We start from the raw sequence: 16,269 nt of genomic DNA on the forward strand, positions 1-16,269 counted from the left end.
TCTCATCCTTGGAGCGACAGGGTGGTGGGGAGGAGGGGGCGTGGCACAGAGCCAGGTCGCAATATCTCTTCATAGAACTCAGTCCTGATGATTTGCTTAAAAGCAAAGATCATTATGGGAATGTTCACAATTTTAAATTTGGAACATGTCTATTAGTGATTCAGTTAAATGTTAAAGGTATTTGTACCGCGCACCGTCACCAACGGAATTGGTTCCCGGGCGCTCTGGCGGATCTGCAAATGATAAGCTGGGAAGGGTTAGTAAGGTGAAGAGTGGATAGGATAGTGAGAGGAGTGGTGTTCTGTTGGCAGCTTCAGCTCGGTATACACCAGATACTGAGCTTTGGTGCGAGACTTCGATGTCAGTCCGCGTGTGCTGTTGCTCCGGCTTATGTGTTTTGCAGTGTTGTGAAGTGCGTGTGGCTTGCTGTGCAAGAGATGGTTGTGTGAGTTTGAGTGAAAAAAGTATGCAGAGTTTGAGCTTATATTGGTTAGTGGGTTACCTGACCTTTAGCATGCTAACATTCACAGTTTGTCTAAACGTGGCACTTGTTTGCGTTCCTAATCCTATCTAGATGCGGCGCAGGCCGATGTTCAGAAATCTGTCTAGGTGTGGGCATGCCAACATTCACAATCTCATCTGGATGCTACGTAGGCTGGTGTTGACAATTCTGAGTGTGGCACATGCTAACTTTCAAGTTTCATCTAGGCGCGGGCATGCTATCCTTCAAAGCTGTTTAGATGCGATGCAGACCGACCTTCACAATTCTATCTAAGTGTGGGTATGCTAACATTCAAAGTATCATTTAGATGCGATGCAGACCAATGTTCACAATTCTAAGTGTGGCACATGCTAGTCATTCAGGTTTCGCCTAGGTGCGGGCATGCTAAAGTAGATAGTATAATCTGGTGGAACAGCGATGTCAGTGGTGGGTCCCATTGGTTCTTGCAACCTGTGAGACAGAGGATGTCTAGCTTGTTCTCAATGATATAATCGTTTATTTTCTGGGCATGCTTGTTTAACGATCTTGTGTTTAACAACGCAATTTTTAGTTCAGAGGAACTTGTGGAATTATCTGTGTTTATTTGCTTTATGTTCTCCTTCGAGGCATCTTATTAGATAAAGTCTTGACAAAGTTAGTAAGTTCAAAAGAAATCACAGTAACTCAAGTGAGCTACTTTGTAGGGAGCACAAGCTGTTAGGCCAGTGCAGGGGAGTCGAGATCAACCCCAGCAAGTACTACGCAAGACAGGAAGCGCAACTTATTCAGTAAGAAACCCTTTTGTGCAAATAAAGGAAGGTGGGCTCTGCAGTTTTGAATGGACACAGAATTCACCCTAAAAAAAATTCTGCACTATGCAATACCTATATACCAGTTTGGACAGCTGCAACAAGTATGTCAGGGTTTGGCTGTTTCTGTTTTCAGTTTACCATGCCATGCCTATTATACTGAAAGTGTCTTCTTGTTGAAACGTGGGTTGTTTGTGCATGTGACAACTTGGCTTCAGGACAGATCTTGTTCTGAAGCCGAGTTATCACACACACGAGCAACCCGCGCTTCAATGCACAGACTGCTTTCCTAAGACTCTGCAGCGCTGCAGAGTCTTCTGAAAGCCGCCTGCTTGTTGAAGCGCAGGGTTTATTTTATTTATTGGGGTAAAACTCACGTGGGGGAGGGAGGAGAGCATACATTAAGTGCAAGTGAAAGGCTCACTTGTACTTTAAGAGAAGGTGCACAAGGGAGTGCTTGAGGAGAAGCGGGAAGGAGCCAGTGGCCAGGAGTGATCGCAGAATCTGCCAAGGCTGGAGCAACAGAGGCAATGTTAATGTTTATGAGGAGTAGGGGAAAAGCCTGTTTGGATGAGGCTCTCGCAGAGTGGGGCAATCCAGAGACCTCACCAGATGTTGAGGGAAAGAAGGGGAGGGAAAGAGAGGGGACAAGGGAGGCCTAAGTGCAGATTCTAGATTCAAGGATAAAGGGTTGCATGTCTGTGCGATAACACAGCTTCAGAGCAGATCCGTGAGTGTCCTGGGCACGCCCCTAGGTCTGGGGACAGGCCAGTGCTCCGGCAAGACCTCTCTTGCCGGAGCGCCACTCTTGCTTTGTTCTGGCCCATTTCCTGCACTGGGAACAGCAGGTCCCCTCCACCACTAAATATATTACACTCCCTTTAATGTTACGAGTTATCCAACACTTATAACCGCTCTTACTCCCATAGTAGGTCCCAGGGTGTTTTGTTGTGGATATCACAAAGGTTATGATCAAGGGTTTCTCTGAAAAATTAAGCCCAACTGGGATCTTGGGGCAGTTTGACACTAGGGCTGTCCTTCTCTCGCTCTACTCCCGTCGGCTTTCCCGCCTCCCTAACCCAGGTGTGCCTTTCTGGGTTAGTTCTACTGGCCGGTGCCTTCCAACTGCCTTTCTCCAGCTTAAGTTGAAGGTGCTTTCCCTAAATTGATGGCTGGCTAACTCCCTGGAGGCCTTCTAACTGTCCCTCTCCTAGCTAGCCACTAGTGGCAGACTCTGGTCTTGAGTACATATACAATTTTGTCAGGCTTTTCCAAATGTTTTCACTGGGCTCAGTAGGTCTATTGAACAAGAGGCACCATGTTCTCTTCTAGCAAAAGCCAAAGCAAGGAATTTAGAATTGTTGTTGTGTTCAGGTTGCTTTTTTACAGAGGCCAACCTGGCTGTCCGATTTCGGACCAGCTGAAGCTCTTTCAATTGTTTTGTTATTCATGGTCTGTCCATAACCTCCCAGGCACTGTTTGGTACCTAAGGCAGTACAGACGATGGAGTGAACTAAGATTGAAACATTGCATTGGCACATGGTTGGGATAGGCCTCCACTCCAATGGGACTCTGGTGCTAATCACACCCTCCAGGATATTGAGGCATGAAATGGGAAATTTTGCACCATGAAATGGCACATTTTGCAGCACAAACCTTTATTTATGGCAGCATTTTTGCAGCACATTTATTTTATTGACTGGAGGGTGCACGAGTGGCACATTGCAGGAAAGAGGCAGTGTGCAAGGCTACAAGGGAGCCAGTGTGTCATTATTTGTTCCTTTTTTTGTATCCATTAAATAGTAAGAGTCCCAGATGTCTCGGTTTTGGGAGAACAGTTTTTGTTTTGGCTACGTTTTCTGGTTTAATGTGCATGCCTATTTAATATTATTAACGGTATTCATCATTATAAGTTGCAATGCTGTAAATATTCCCCTTCTATGTTCTCCAATCCCCCACACCTCTCACTGACACACCTCATACGTCTCACCAATTCCCCATCACAACTTGTATTCCTGAACCTCTCACTTAGTCATATATACTCACATGCTCTATCACACTGCCAAGTCATAATTTGCACTCTCCAGTCCCTGCCAAACACCAAACCATACTCCCAACTCGCACCTTACGCTCCCCAATTCCTCCCGCAGTATACAGTCCTTTATTCTTTTGTGCTACTTCTGCATCTTTCTCCCATTCTATCACTCTTCCCTCATCTTTTCTCCCAATCTGCAGCTCATTGCCACTTTCCAGCCAACCCCTCTCTGTTTTTGGCCCCCTGACGACCCTGAGCCCAAGCTTCCTCTATTTTCTGTAACTCTGCTCCCTCTCCGATTTCTGGCCCGCCACCCCATTGCTTCCTCTCTGCTCTTACCCACCGCTTCCCCCCTCTGTCCCACTGATCTCCCTCTGCTTACTTGACTACCACTCCACAGCTCATCCATCACCCCCCTTTCTCTCCTTGTCCTCTCATATTGTGACCATTTAAAATATTTGGAAAACTGTAGATTTTGGCCCAGATCCTCAAAAAATGTGGCACCTAAAAATGGAGCAGAGGGTATGCTATTTTTAAATAACCCATTTTCGGAAATTAGAAGGTCACCTTATTTTCAAAGGTCACCTGCGCATTTCTACGGGGCTGAGTTGTAGCGCAAATGATGTGCTGGGCAGCCGCTTGGAATACGCTTGGGTTGGAAGTACTCTCCAGACAATGTTCTACAGGCTCCCTGCGCATTTCACTGTGACGGGACCTTAGGGCCTGCCACAAAATGCGACCCCGAAAAAAACACCTTTCTATCCTGTTCGAGGAACAGAAATGTAAGTTAGATAGCAGCTGTCGCACTTAAAAGTATTCCAGTAGTTAGTAAAGACCCTGTCATCCCTGTGCACCTATTCAAAGCGGGCGCATAGGTTTTCCTACAATTTCTGCACTTTTAAAAGCACATCTTGTCAATTTGCAATGTGCTTTTAAATAGGCAGAAATGCGCCCGGATTTGCGCAAAGGGGTGAAAAAGGCCATTTCAACGGGCATATATAAGATGCACCCGTTCAGATGTCCTTTGTGAATTGGACTGCTCTTTATTTTGCAAGTGATGAGATAAAACTGGACCCTGAGGTTTTTTTTATCAAAACAATAGTGTAAAAACACCAGTTTTAGCGCTTTAAAAATAAAACGCCCGTTTTCGCAGCATTTTGCGGGATCGCTAAATTGCTATAAACTGGAGGCTGTAGCTAACGAGCCAAAAAACTGCTCGTTGGTCCAGAGGAATTTCGTGAAAATGGAGCCGGACTTCAGTGTTCACATTATCCAGATTCTGAGCTCTGTAATTATAGGTGCCCTTATTGCCCATTTTAGTATTCCTTATTTTTTTGTTAGACTTCAGAAGGATAAATTGCTGAGTTTGAGCAGTCGTGATTTGAACATGTGACTGCTGGTTGTGCACAGATTGCTGAAGAATGCGCGTGGTCAGGCGGTTCGCAGAGTGCCTTCGCATTAAGCCTTGATGTGTGGGACCTAACGGGGGCCGCTGAGCTGTGCCTTGGCAGAGGAGGGAGAATACCTCTCAACACCTGCAGGCATTTAAACACAAAAAGGCATTCGAGACCAGAGTGGCAGAATGATATTTCTAGCACATGGACATAGTTACTTTGTCTCACTGTCATTTTAAATATTTTTTAAGATCCTTTCGTGCATATTTGTATGCTTCTTCTCACAATGCCAGGGTAAACTGGTCTTTGGTTTTCCACCATTCCTTACTTAAGGTTGGTTACTCAGAGTTTTTCAGTTCTGTCCTGTCCAGGTTCATATACATTGAGGTTTTTCAGTAATCCTCTTGGGGTCTAGGATGTTCAACATTCTTACCTGGTTCGAGGTGACCTGAAGATCAATTGACATAATTGTCAGGGTTTCTGGACGCTTTATACAATCTTTCCATGCCCCCTTCAGAGGTTCTAAGCATTTTTCAAAGTCCATCAGCCTCTCAATACAAAATATCATTCCTTTCTCCTCCATCGTCAGATGACTAGTCACTGCCTTGCCGCAGTCTCTCTCTTCATCTCTTGAGGTTTGATTGGCAGGAAGCTGGGGCATGCCATTCTTTTTCTTTTGAATCCTATTGCCTCCGGGAGTTTTAGATCTGCTCCTTTTCCAGCACACTCTGCTTTCTGTACTCTGTCCAATGACACGGAAATGTCAGTTGAATATAAATGGGGTCGGCCATCTTGGATTTTGTCACTCTTAGTTTGTGTAAGTCTCGCATGTAGCGGTTACATCGTGGAGCGCAAACGCTTATAATGGTTTCTAGGTACCTCACTGTTTATTGTTGGGGTTTATGGGGCTTCAGCTGATCGCTGCCATACGTACCTCTGAAAATGACACTTTTTGCAACCCTACACTATTTTATAGGAGTTGGAACCCGACTGATTTATTTGACATAATGTTGTAACTTATTTAAGCAGTTTGTTAGACTACCTATTAATGCTATTGTATTTAACACACCCTTTTCCTACATGTTTTCTCCCGTTCTTGTAAGGTGTACTTTGTATTGGCACATGGAGATCATTATTGACCTCCTCGCAACCAATTAGAATGTGCAGAACTCAGTCAATAACTACTGGTGTTGACTGCATTCTGACTTCAAAAGCAGACAGGGAAAACCCCATGCAATGTCCAGGTAAAGTTTATTTCAACAAGACACTTTCTTTCTGGGGGGACCTTTTTTTAAAATTATTTTTTGTTGTTGCAGAAGCATCCTCTTTAGCACACCAGAGAGAAAGTTTAAACATGGGGATATGTTTTCAATTTCTTATAGATACAATATTTACTTTTACATACCGCTCAATCCACTCTAGTTTAACAAGGTTTGCAATTAAGGAAAACCTTGCTTTTTAAACACTACAAAATAAAAACTGAATTTGTTAATTTACTGTACTTCGTATTAAAGTAATGCTTTTACTTCACCACCAAAACGCCAAAACATGTATTACTACTACTGCAATGTGCTAATAGCCTTATAAAGGGAGAGAGGGGTCCTTATCACTTGCACTTATTACTCTTGCCCAATTTATGGCCCTCTGCTTTGCCTCGGGCCATAACTTGGGTGTGGGTCATTATCTCACAATAATGCCCCTTCCCTCGGCTTATAAGGCTATAAAAGTATTACGAGTTGCAATAGACGGCTTAAACCTGTGTTTATACCTGTGTTTAGACTAGTTCAACGTGGTTACAATCGATGCACTAGATCTCACTTTAGTCTTTTTGCACAGTAATACAAGTGAGGCAGGTTGCATTGATCTCAAAATTCAATTTGAAAGTCTTTCATAGTGTAGTTTTTTTTTTGTATTCCTTTCGGGTTCTTTAATGTGTTCGTTCGGCAAAGCTAAATTGCCAAGAATGTCCTTGTAACTTTGAATTAGTTTTCCTCAACACGTGTTGCACTGTTCACCAGTTCCCTGGCAGGAGTTTTGGTAGTGTGACTATCCTCATAATTGGCAATGGTGGAAGAAAAGTCACAATCATTTGAGCTGCTGAAGTTATCATTATTTGAAAAGTCGAATTAAAATCTTAGGAGATCGTCCAGGATAGTCTGTGTAAACGGCAACTGAACTGTTCATTCATTTTTTATAAAAGATTGTAGTCAACGCCTTCCGTTAGGTCATACCATTCGTTACATTGCCCACCCCATACTCCCTCCTCTTTTTCCCCCATCAAGCATGGGCTGTCACTGTTAGCAGAACCTAATTACTTATGGCCCTTTCTGCAAGAGCCCACAAACGCAATAAACCGATGGCTGTTCAATAATCCTCCTCACTGACAAATCTCATTTTCTTTTTCCGGGCAGATGGCTAACTGAGTCATGTCTTTCAAATTATGATTTTTCCGAATTTACCTTCTACGTCCTTCCCCATGCATAATGGGTGATACCTCCCACCCCCGTGAGGAATTCGGCCATCCGCACAGTGGGTGTGTGCTCGCCTGGGCTTTTTTGAAAATGTATATGAAATTGAATAGTGGTAGATCAACCTCTGGAAAATGTGTGGGGCTAATCCGCACACATTTTCCTATGCTCACTGCAGGACATACTCATAGACCCGTCTACTCTGGGTACACAGCCTACAGGTACAGTCCTCCCTGTCATATTTAGTTGGACAGGTGGACTACATGATGCATTTCAGAAGAGAGGGCCAAAACCTTCCTCCTGCCATTGCCAGCCTAATTAACTATCAAAGGCTCCATGGATCCGCCCTGTCCTTTTATTTTAGCACTGCAGAATGGTGGCAGCAATTAACATAATTAGCATACTAATAGAGTATGCTTAAAACGGGCCCACAAGGGGCCTAGCTGCAGGGGAAAGCAAAGGAAACGGAAACCCCCAACAACCTTTGATATACACTGTGTCAACCTGAAGCCAGCTCCTGCCTCTCTGTATCAAGGGCAGTGACCTGTCATGTCTGGAACTATGTATTTACAGTAGTCATCCCTGCAGGGGGACACCATTAATTAGGTACGAGTATGAGGTTTGGCAGAGACCAAAAGTGGGGTCCCGCCGCAGCTTAAAGGGAGACCTGCTGCTTTAATCAGGAACCACAGAGAGCTCCATTAACTAGAGAGACCCTTTGATCCACAACAGACAGGAAGAAGGGGGGACTTAGTATTACATGTTTTCACCCCTTTACCTTTTCTGTTGCGAAGCACTCTGGTTATGACTTCATGTATACAGGATATAGTTGGTGGGGACCCAGGATTGGTTCATTAAGGTAGGCTTTGCCTACACCAATCACTGGGCCCATTTGGCTTTAAAAGAGGGCTGAGCCCCTCTTTTGGGCAGATCCTCTGAAGACTTTGCAAGGAGTAACAAGAAGAATTCATTTGGACCCTGACTGAAGGTACAGTCTGCCTTACAGCTTCTGCCAGTGGAGAAAGGCCAGGATTTCCAAAGAGGGAAGCAAGATCCCTCCCCTAAATCTTTCCCAGGGAATAGAGGGAGATACTGAATCCAAAGGACCCTCCAGCAGCTCCAAAACTGTTACCCAGCCAGCACACAGTGTGCCCTGCTAGGCTCTGAAAGCAAGCTTCCTAGGTCGGAAGTGCCAGAGAGTCCGAACCAAGGACAAGGCTCCTCAGCTTTGGGCCATCCGCCTTAAAGGACGACACAGGCCCAGTGAATAAGCTAGGATGAGTGCATCGACAATCATCAACCAGCGTCCGCCTTAAAGGACATTTTTGAGCAAATCAAGCCCCTCGAACTGCAACTGACTGCATCGCTGACTATTGTTACGTCACAGTCATTCACGCCGTCCGAGATGCCTCGACCAGTGCTTCAGACCAGCCGACCAGCACTGAAAAGATTCCTGCTCCCGAGCCACTGTGTAGGCCAACCTGCAGCCTTCTGTCCAGCCTCGCTTGCCGAACTGCCTGCCGCCTGATACCCACAGCTGTCTCCCATCTTGAACTCTGTCGCAAGGAGCTGCAAAGCACCTGAAACCGATTCGACCCTGTCGAGCGCCCAAAACTTCTACAAGCACAAGGTTAATTGTGGTGCTGTCCACCTGGCCCTTCTCTGAAGGCCCCTAGTGACATTGTATGACCCATTGCTCCCTTTGTGCTGAAACCAAGTATCCTTGAACTATTGAGATTAATTACTTTACTGACTACCCTCCTGTCAGTATCCAGAGTGCATTGCTTTTCCTTCTCGAAACTCTGTCCTCTGCATTCCTTTACATGGTGGGTTGTAGTGTGCTAGAACTGTCTGTTATAATAATAAAGTAGATATTTTTTATTCAACCTTGACTGGACAGTCCCTTTTATCATTGGGTAATAATTGTGTTTTCGCTGTGTTGCAACTAACCAACGATGCATGACCTTGCGGAGAGAACCGGTTTGATTTACATTACCAAAATTGGACAACGAGGTTTATAATTTGCTTGGGTTTCCAATCTGTTCGGATCCCTGCTGGTCTACTAGAGATGTGGGGCTGATTGATGGTTTAGAAACCGATAATCTTCCCTGGACCACTTGTGCCCCGGAACTGGATTAGTCACTCCCCCGCCCCCACACAATTCCACGTTTGTGTCCTGCTCACCCTCCCAGCTATTACTTTCCTGTGCCTCCCCATGTATTTTCAGTGCACTTTCCAGCCTAATATCAAAATATGACCTTTTTGATTTTGTTTCTCAAACTCTTCTCAAGTATCTTGCGGATACTTTTTGTTGTCACGTTGCAGGTTCAGTTCCACAAAGGCCAGTTCCGTTTTTCAGCTCTTTGTGGTTGCTAATGTGTGCCATTAAAATGGGCAATTTTAACACATAGGTGCTGTTAAGAAAGTTTGCAAGCACTGTATAAAAACATAAAGTATTGGTGAACACGCTTCTCTGAATCAGGCAACGTAAAAAGAGGCAATGTATTTTCAAGGTGTCATTAATCAGTTTCCCAACCAAAATGGCCGTCCTGGGATTCACTGAAGACTCCTCGCTTATAGTAACCAGATGTCCCGGCTTTGCTGGGAATGTCCTGGAAAAGGCCCCCTGTCTCGCTTTTTTAATTTAAATAACTCTGTCCCGGGTTTGTCAAAAAGCAGGGTGACCATTGGAAGAATCACAGCTGTGTCTGTATAAGTCGTTATTTATCGAAGAATTATAGTCCAAATTATTGTTATTATAGTTTAGCAATTTTTCATTAAGCCGCCAAGGCTTCAAACTTTTGGTTAGCAGCAACATACATTGAGTGCTCTTGCCACAGAGACCGCTTAGGTAAGGGCTTCATAGCAGGACCTGAAATAGCAATGACAGCAAAAGTTGCTTTGTTTTGAGCATGCTTAGTCACAAACAAATCTTAACAGTTTATATTCAGGGGAATGACTGGACCCAAACCCTGTCCCCTGCTCCCTTATATGCCCACTACTGGTGTGTACTCCTAGTATTCTAATTTAATGTTAAAGGGCACTTGTACTGCTCACAATCCATACTGGAGTGGTCCCCTGTCGCAGATCTGAAAGGAGGGTGTGGGGCGTTAGTAGGGTGTAGAGGGAATAGGTAGAGTGAGAGTTGCGATGTCCTGTTGACAGCTTCAGGTCGGGTTTCACTGTTCGCTGAGCTTGCGTGCGATTTACAGGTCGGTACAATTCCCATGTGCTGTTGTGCATGGCTATGTGTTTGTTGGTTGTTGCAGTGTGGTGAAGTACGTGCAGATTGCTGTGTAGAGATGTGGTTGTGTATGTTTGCGTTAGAGAAGTGTATGCGGAAATCGAGATTTTAGAGTTGCTAGTGGGGGTTTTCTTACCTCGTTGCTTTGGACTTCAGTGCTCTTCATCTCCATCATTCCTGTGTGTTGGACATTATGTGGCAGATTAATCGACAGGCACTGCACAGGGTGGTGGTTTTCCTCTGTGGGTTTTTAGTGGTTTGTGGGCATGAGAGGTTGTGACAGTCTCCCTCTGCCCCTGACTGGAAATGATTATTTAAGGGGTTTATTGTGCCTACCTGGGTTTCTTGTGCGGGGTGCTGCCTACTCACCAGTGATCGGGTGCCCTAATGCCTCTTGGGCTGCCAGTGTTCCTGTTTCCAGGGTATTGATTAGAGAGGGTTATTGTAGGGAGTGTTTCTTTCTTTGGCTTTCTCCCTGGCTTGTTCTTTCAAACTAAGTTTGTATAGGTGTGCTCTGTTGTCCAGCCACGCTTCGTTTTTCCTAGTCGTTCCTTTCTGATTCTGATGTGAAGAGACAAGTTTTAAGTAGTTTTCTGAATGTCAGGTGATCCTTTCTATTGCGTATGTATTTTGGGAGGCAATTCCAACCTGCTATAAACGTTTGTGGATGCATTGCACGTTTTGTGCAACTTAACCTCTACTCGTACATTTACTGGCCCTGGAGGATAGCTGGAGGGCAACATGCGTGTCATGGAAACAAGACCACACTGAGCAGCACAGGTTTGATGCCCAGTACCCGTGCTTAGAAGCTGGAGGCTGGCGTGAAGTGTGATTTTAAAAAAACGGATTTAATTTCACTGTGCTGTGTGCTGTTGGGGCCAATTACTCACAGTGCTCTCTTTAAGCCAATCATGCCCCTCATTTTTGATAAAAGATGTCCCTATTTGCATCAGCCAGCTCATTCTTTGGCTCTTTTTAGCCTCGCTCTTTCCGGGAAGCGTAACGTAGCATCTCCCACCCAGCATACATCCCCATGGCTAACAGTACCACTCCCAACGGAAAGCATGCTGTGCAATAAGGTGACGTAATACGAGAAGTACGTCAGCAGTGCTTACTCGCTGGTACTGCATGCCGACACAGTCAAAATATTCTTCTCAAACAACTCCCAATCGAGTAGCATCATTTTACTAACCATCACAGTGGCAACTTGCAGAACTCCCATGTTTCCCCTTCTCATGCGTGACGCTATCCGTCATATTTTGTTCTTGAACTGCTGAGACTTGTTGTTTTCCATTCCAATTCTACATTTTAAAAAAAACCTACAAGTCCCTCAATTCAGAAGAGGGAAAAAAAACAGGACTGGATGCCCTTCTCAGGCATTGCAAGTGGAGACTTGCGAGAGCCGGACTAGTGAAACCGATTCACGATGCATGCATCTTGCAGTGCCCCGCCTCAGCACCTGCTTCTCTTCATACCAACCCTTGCAGCGCATTGCAACATCTTCCCTCAGATCCTCTCTTTTGCACTTTTCATCACTATGCAAGGTGTATTGCCTGAACCGCCAGGATCTCATCTCGGATACTCTGGGAATCCGCAGATTCCTTGGCCTCAAAGGAAGGAGCGATTTTGGAACTAAAATCAAGACTATTGATGGTCTGGAATTTTCTCTAAGCCACCTACATGCCCTTATAAACTCACTGGGTGCTGGGAGGCTGGTGACTTTTTATGCCGGCACTGCCTGCGGTCTAAACCGATGGCCCTGCCTGTACGAATGTGTTTAAGGAGATCCAGGCTGGCAAAGAATGCAGCTTTGGAAAGCAGATTGCCTTTGTACTTAGGTTACAAGCCTCGACCTAATCTATTTAGGATTTGGTCACAGCACTCGGAGAACTTTCTAGCATGTTTCCTTTTGGGGCTGAATTAATCAATCACCCTGGTTAAAAGAAAGAGGAACTGGGCCAAGGGAATTCCTTGCACAAAAAACAGAAGAGTCTAGCCATGTGACAACAAGTTTACTGTTTTAATAAATCGATTAACAGGGTTCGAGAAGTGAACAATGCAGCATTCTCCACTGCTCACTCTCTATGATCACAAGTCTGTTGTCCAGTTTTGTTATTGTGTGACGGCGCAAAATAAAAATGCTTCCAAAAAACCTAAGGGGGAATCGGGATAGGTTAGTGAGGTAAGGTAGTCTATGTATACATTATATAGGCGGTTAATTTATCAATTGGATGAGACTTCTCTGGTGGCTCCTCCTGCGACCACCCTCTGCATGTTGCAACTAAGGTATTTTAGGTTACTGTACTGTAATTGGCTAATGCAACAAAGTGTGTGCTTAGGGTGGAAGGTGAACAGGGATTGGACAAGGAGGGTCTTCTCAGCCTTGGAGCTTTGGAGAGTTATCAGGCCAAGGGAAACAATTCAAGGTAGTGAGAACTGCCCGGAAGGTGCTGCATGTTCTCAAAAGTTACCATCTCCGATCCTCTAGGCCATGAGAAAGAACATTATGCTTTGAACCTGGTAATACCTTTGTATCTTCCTGCATTAGGTTGGATGGGAACAGCTACCATAGCCTGGCTCAAATTAATAAGCTCTGTTTCCCAGGTTCAGATCACGTGTGCAGGGACCACGCACTTGATTTCTCATCCTTGCATTTATTCGTTTTCAGCTTGTATTCTTCTGTGACATCATCAGGATAAGATCTGAATGGTTGTCTGGGTGAATAGCGTTTCTCACACCTGCAATACATTGGCGATAGGGAGGAGGGGGATAGGTGCAACGAGAGACACGTTTAGGACTCCCTCTTCAGGGCTGTGACTGACCAGCGCATCAGGGACCAGTTGGTGCTGCACAATCAAGAAGTACAAGAGGCAATTTATATGCCTAAAAACCCCTCCTTAGAAGCTGTCTTCAATTCTGGGACTATGGTACATCCACAAAAGGCTGCAGAAGAGGCAGGAAATGGCACAGTTAAGCATCACATCTCATCCAACAAGTATACTGAGATGCAGAAGCAATTCAAATAGCCCAGGCATGAAAGCTGTAATAAATCTATATAGGAGAAACCAATACCCAGATGTTTTCAATGCATCAGTAAGAGTCATGTTGCAAATCACTGCACGTGTCCAGCAGGAAAGCAGTATGCGGCTCATGCAATAAAGCGGGCACTTAGCCAACGTCTGCAATTCTGCACGTTCCAGAACAGAAGCAGCAGTGGGCAATTTGGATTGCGGCTGCACTGCAAAAATGGAGGAACTCCTCAGCATGGATACCGCATCGCAATCCTCTAGCGAAAGCAAGCCTTTCTGCATGGTACAAATTGATGGCAACTACACCAAACTGCTAGTCCACTTTGGGCCTGGTAACCAAATCATTCCTGAATCACTAGATTGAGATCCATTTCCTCTAGCAAAGAAGTCTCTCCTACCTCATAGGTATGTCTCTGGGTGCCTGTTGTGGGCATACCATTCACCTCCTGGGTTACAGCTACAGAAGGCAAGAGGAAGGAAAAGTGCATGTTGCCCCAGGGGTCCGCTGCTGCTATGCTGGAATGAACGGCATCTGTTGACAGTCAAGCTAGACCCCTGTTCAACATAACCAGTTATAAATGTATATCACCAGTGGCTTCTGCAATGGTCCATGCTAAAAAAGATGACTGCAACAGCTTATTGGCTAGTACCGCTAAAGGCAACCTGAAAACCGTTCCCGTTGCCCAAAACGATGCAGTGAGAGCAGTATGCGGGCCGGGCAGATCTGATCACATCACCAAGGCAAGGAGATCCTTGCCTTGGCTGCCAGTCCATCGCCATATATCAAATACTTTTCTTTCTCTCACCCACATGTATCTGACAAAGCGCCAGATGACTTGCTGAAACGGTTGCATAAGGCTCCAGTCATGCAAATTCTTCGTTCTAATGGACTTAACAAATGAGTTCTCCCTTGATACAGGCTGACATTTTTGGGAGGCACCAGTTTTGATGTATATGCACCCGGCCTATGGAATTCTATCGTGATCAGATTCGCATAGTGGCATTTCATGTCTCATCATTTTGAGAAGGCCATAAAGACTTTTCAATATGAAGGATTAGGTGGCTTTCTTATTTGGTGTTTTTGTTTCTGACCCGGTATCCTTGATTTGCGTATGCATGATTTCATTATCCTACGATTTTTTAGTCTTTATGTGCCCACTGAGGCACATGGGCGTGTTGCGCGGAATAAGAAATTAATAATAACATGGATGCAACAATTTACTTGTGCAAAATCCATCTGTGTTTCATGACAAGCCAGGGACACTGAAGGACTGCGTCTACAAAGCAGTGCTGTGCTGCCCATTAAACTCTTGGGGCCTGTTCCTCTTACTACAAGATGAGAACTTTCCAAACTACTCACAAGGGATTATGTGATAGATCTGGGGGGAGCCCCTGAATGGCTTAATCTCAGTGCCTTGATTCCCAAACCAAATGGCCAGGGTGTTCGCCTTTTGTATTGACCCTTGCAGTATTAACAGCAATGCAGTTCCAGATGTAGTCCCAGACAATTTCCCCCTCCCTAGCATCACAGAACTGGTTTTATTTCTAGACCATGTGAAATTCTTCACAAAATGTTCTTCCATTTGCATAACTGAGAGAGGGGAATGGGCACTGCTACAAATTCCTAATGCTCAACGGATGGGTTCTCTGAGTATTATATGTTCAAGGTGCTACCCAACCATCTACCCAACGCACTGGTTAAACCAATGAATCTGACTAGAAAGACTGAGGTAAAAATCCTCCGTATTGACCGCACTCTTTTATACAGCTGTGCTGAAAATACATTTGGAAACCAAGTGTCCAAGACAGTACTCCAATTATATGGTCACTCTAAACGTTTTAATCTTTTGCAGCCTGAGCAGACAGACGCCTTTTGCCACTCTGGCTTGATATTAGTAGACCGTTGACATTGCAGACATTGCATTACTGTCCTGATGATTTTACTCCCTAATATTTGTTGGGCTGTATTTTTGTTTTCTTTTTATCTTAATAGTACAGTCCAGATTTCGCCCTGAGGAAGGACCATTGCATTATCCTGTTTTCTGCCTGTACTTAAAATACAATGTTTTTCTAACATAACCTAAGCAATGTTTCTAGTGACCGTATACATGAAATTAAAATATATATATAATTAGGGTGCTGTTTGAGAAAATGTCTTAATGGTGTATAAATGTATTTGTAGTACAGCTGTCTAAAAGAGTGCAGTCAGTATTGAGGGTTGTTACCTCTATCTTAAGTGAATCTATCCTTTCAATGCTCCTGCATTCCGACTCCAGGGCACTTGCTGCTTTGGGCACCCTGGATGGGGTTTAGCAATACACAAGAATGCCGTTTGCCATCTCGTCTGCAGTCCCTTTCTCTCAATAGCAAGTCGCTCACTTAATGGCAGGTGCCCCAAATGTCATTTTCTTTCAAGATGACCTACTCTTGTACAAGCAATCCAAAAAAGTGCACAACACAGTCACGTATCCCCGTTTTACACAACATTCTAGCCAGCGACATAACCTTCGGAGCAGAAAAACACAACTTTTCGATGGACCGAGTTGAATGCCTCAGATATGAACTCTCTGCTGATGGAGTGCAGCCCAAAAAAATGTTGGCAGGACCATTTCAGGGTGCACATATTCTACAATGCAAAGGTCCGCTTTGCTCCTTCCTGGGTTCTACACAACATTCTGCTGCTGAACTTGGGCAAGGGTTCTCCACAAAGATGGAACCACTTGTTCGATCTTGAAAAAAAGAGACTGTATTGGACTGGTTGCCTGCTTCCCAATCTGCTTTTTCAAATGATTAAAATAGACCTTCTCCA

The 16,269-nt window shown here is 44.7% G+C and overlaps 1 protein-coding gene across 2 annotated transcripts in view; it reads left to right on the top strand.

Annotated features, from left to right (window-relative positions):
* Positions 1–16,269, top strand: part of MYADM (myeloid associated differentiation marker) — a 90,889-nt gene that overhangs the window by 63,820 nt on the left and 10,800 nt on the right. The window lies entirely within an intron of this gene.

Source organism: Ambystoma mexicanum, chromosome 1q, assembly GCF_040938575.1.
Source record: "Ambystoma mexicanum isolate Mex_15411 chromosome 1q, UKY_AmexF1_1, whole genome shotgun sequence".
NCBI classification, from domain to species: domain Eukaryota; kingdom Metazoa; phylum Chordata; class Amphibia; order Caudata; family Ambystomatidae; genus Ambystoma; species Ambystoma mexicanum.